General features: G+C 38.3%; 1 pseudogene; it reads left to right on the forward strand.

Annotated features, from left to right (window-relative positions):
* The first annotated feature begins 3240 nt into the window (after positions 1–3240).
* On the forward strand, positions 3241–3918 carry LOC112132370 (ATP synthase subunit a-like; annotated as a pseudogene).
* The last annotated feature ends 245 nt before the right edge of the window (positions 3919–4163 follow it).

Here is a 4163-nt window from a genome sequence, read left to right on the forward strand (position 1 = left end):
AATTATTATCCAAGAGTTTACAAAAAATAACAGTCTTACTATCCCAACCATCATAGCCATCATAACTTTAATCAACCTATATTTTTATATATGTTTAATTTACTCCACTTCAGTGACAATATTCCCCACATCCAATAATATAAAAAGAAAATGACAGTTCGAAAACACAAAACCCATATTATCCCTCCCCTGACTCATCATCTTCTCTACCTTCCTCCTACCAATATCTCCACTGACACTATTTATAATCTAGAAATGTAGGTTAAGTAAGACCAAGAGCCTTCGAAGCTCTTAGCAAGTAAGTTATACTTAATTTCTGCAAAAACCTAAGGACTGCAAAATTCTACTCTGCATCAACTAAACACAAATCAATCACTTTAATTAAGCTAAGCCCTTACTAGATTGATGGGACTTAAACCCACAACCATTTAATTAACAGCTAAACACCCTAATCAACTGGCTTCAATCTACTTCTCCTGACATTGGGGGAAGAAAGGTGGGAGAAGCCCCGGCAGGATTGAAGCTGCTTCTTTGAATTTGCAATTCAACATGAAAATCACCTCAGGGCTGGTAAAAAGAGGTCTGACCTCTGTCTTTAGATTTACAGTCTAATGCTTACTCAGCCATTTTACCTTTTTCTCACTTCGCTTATGTTTACCAACTGTTGACTGTTCTCAAACAACCATAAGATATCGGGACATTCTATCTACTATTCAGCGCATGAGCAGGGATAGTGGGTACAGCTTTAAGCCTCCTTATTCGAGCTGAACTGGGCCAACCAGGTACTCTTTTAGGAGATGATCAAATTTATAACGTCATCGTTACAGCTCATGCATTTGTCATAATTTTCTTTATAGTAATGCCAATTATAATTGGAGGCTTCGGCAACTGATTAGTTCCTCTGATAATTGCCCCCCACCATATAGCATTTCCCTGCATAAATAATAGGAGTTTCTGACTTCGCTCACCCTCTTTCCTACTATTACTTGCATCCGCTATAGTAGAGGCAGGCGCTGGAACCAGCTGAACAGTCTACCCGCCCATCCCTTAGCAGGAAATCTAACACATGCGGGAGCCTCTGTAGATTTAACCATCTTTTCACTCCATTTGGCAGGTGTTTCTTCTATTTTAGGGGCTATCAACTTTATTACCACAATTATAATATAAACCCCCAGCCATGTCCCCATATCACACACCCCTCTTCATCTGATCAGTCTTAATTACAGCAGTTCTTCTACTCCTTTCTCTCCCAGTCCTAGCTGCCGGCATTACTATATTGTTAACTGACCGCAATCTTAATACTACTTTTTTCAACCCAGCTGGTGGAGGTGATCCTATATTATATCAGCATTTATTCTGATTCTTTGGTCACCCCGAAGTCTCTCTCATCTTACCAGGCTTTGGATAATTTCCCATATCGTAACATATTATTCTGGAAAAAAAGAACCATTTGGGTATATGGACATAGTATGAGCCATAATATCAATTGGCTTCTTAGGGTTTATTGTATGGGCCCACCACATATTTACAGTAGGAATAGATGTAGATACATAAGCATATTTCACCTCTGCTACTATAATTATTGCTATTCCTGCTGGCGTCAAAGTCTTTAGCTGGCTAGCTACACTTCACGGCAGTAGTATCAAATGATCCCCCGCAATGCTCTGAGCCCTGGGATTTATTTTCCTTTTTGCAACAGGAGGCCTAACCGGCATTGTACCAGCCAATTACTCACTGGTTATTGTACTACATGATACATATTATGTTGTAGCCCCTTTCCATTATGTCTTATCAAAACGAGCTGTATTTGCCATTATGACAGGCTTTGTTCACTGATTCCCTCTATTTTCAGGTTATACTCAATCAAATCTATGCTAAAACTCACTTTGCTATTATACTTGTAAGTGTGAATTTAACTTTTTTCCCGCAGCATTTCCCCAGCCTATCTGGTGTGCCTCGACGTTACTCCAGTTATCCCAACACATACACTGCATGAAATATTATTTCATCCGTAGGCTCATTTATTTCCCTAACAGCAGTAATACTAACAATTTTCATGGTCTGAGAAGACTTCACTTCAAAATGAAAATTCTAACAGTTGAGCAACCATCTACCAACTTAGAATGACTATATGGCTGTCCACCAACCCATCACACATTCGAAGGACCAACCTACGTGAAGACCTAAGTGAAAAAGGAGGGAATCGAACCCCCTAGAGACTGGTTTCAAGCCAATCCCATAACCTCTATGACCTTCTCAATAAGATATTAGTGAAATTATTTCATAAATTTGTCAAAGCTAAGTTATAGGTTAAGCCCTATGTATCTTAATGGCCCATCCAGTTCAATTAGGTCTTGAAGATGCTTCATCTCTTATTATAGAAGAACTACTTACCTTCCGTGACCACACTCTTGTAATTGTTTTCCTAATTAGTTCCCTGGTTCTATACATTATTTCTCTAATACTCACAACAAAACTGACCAACAATAGCACCATAGATGCCCAAGAAATAGAGACTGTCTGAATTATCTTGCCTGCTATCATCTTAATCTTAATTGCCCTCCCATCCCTATGTATGTTATATATAACAGATGAAGTCAATAAGCCTTCTCTCACTGTTAAAACAATCGGACGTCAATGGTATTGAAGCTACTAGTATACAGATTATGAAGAGTTAAGCTTCGATTCTTATATGCTTCCAACAGCAGACCTAAAACCAGAAGAATGTAGACTCCTTGAAGTCGATAACCGAACAATCCTCCCAATAGAAATTCCCATCCGCATGTTAACCTCATCTGAAGATGTCCTGCACTCATGAACTATTCCCTCATTAGGTTTAAAAACAGATGCAGTCCCTAGACGCTTAAACCAATTTCCCTTAACCACTACACAACCAGGCCTCTACTATGGACAATGCTCAGAAATCTGTGGATCTGATCACAGTTTTATACCTATTGTTCAAGAATTAGTTCCATTAAACACTTTTGAAACTTGATCTGTATCCACACCGTAATATCACTGTAAAGTTACCCCAGTGTTAACCTTTTAAGTTAAAGACCGAGAGAAATCATACCTCTCTAGAGTGAATACCTCAGCTAGATACTTCCACATGACCTATTATTGTATCAATAATCGTAACTTTATTTTCCATTATTCAATTAAAAATATCAAATTTCATCTACCATACACCCCCTTCACCAAAAATAAAGTACAAAAACATAACAACCCTTGAGAACTAAAATGAATAAAAATCTGTTCACCTCATTTATCGCCCCAACAATCCTAGGGTTACCCACAGCAGCACTAATCATCTTGTTCCCCTCCACACTCCTTCTAACCTCCAACTATCTAATCAATAACCAATTAATTTCTATTCGACAATGACTAGTTCAACTTATCCTAAAACAAATAATTATACGTAACATTAAAGGACAAGCCTGATCCCTTATACTGATACCTCTAATTCTCTTTATTGCCTTACCCAATCTCCTTGGACACCTACCAGACTCATTTACACCAACTACCCAACCATGAATAAATCTAGCTATAGCAATCCTCTTATGAGCAGGCACAGTAATCACGGGCTTCCACTTTAAAACTAAAAACTCTTTAGCTCACTTCCTACCACAAGGCACACACATACCACTTATTCCTATACCAGTATTCATTGAAACCATTAGTCTATTTATTCAACCAATAGCACTAGCTGTATGTCTAACAGACAACATTACAGCCAGTCACTTACTCATGTACTTAATTGGAGGAGCCACACTAGTATTATCAACTACTAACCTTCCCACAGCTTCAATCACCTTTATTATTCTAATTCTATTAACCACGCTTGAATTTGCTGTGGCCCTTATCCAAGCTTATGTCTTTATGCTTTTAGTAAGCCTTTATTTATATGACAATACATAATGACCCACCAAACACACGCCTATCATTTAGTCAAACCCAGCCCTTGACCGTTAACAGGGGCGCTCTAATAACATCCGGCCTAGCTATATGATTTCACTTTAACTCTATTACTCTTTTAACCCTAGGCCTACAAACCAATACACTGACTATATATCAATGGTGATGTGACATTATCCGAGAAAGTACATTTCAAGGCCATCATACAACTGTTCAAAAAGGCCTCCGATATGGAATAGTCCTATTTG

The sequence above is a fragment of the Pongo abelii genome, chromosome 11 (assembly GCF_028885655.2).
Source record: "Pongo abelii isolate AG06213 chromosome 11, NHGRI_mPonAbe1-v2.0_pri, whole genome shotgun sequence".
Taxonomy (NCBI): Eukaryota; Metazoa; Chordata; class Mammalia; order Primates; family Hominidae; genus Pongo; species Pongo abelii.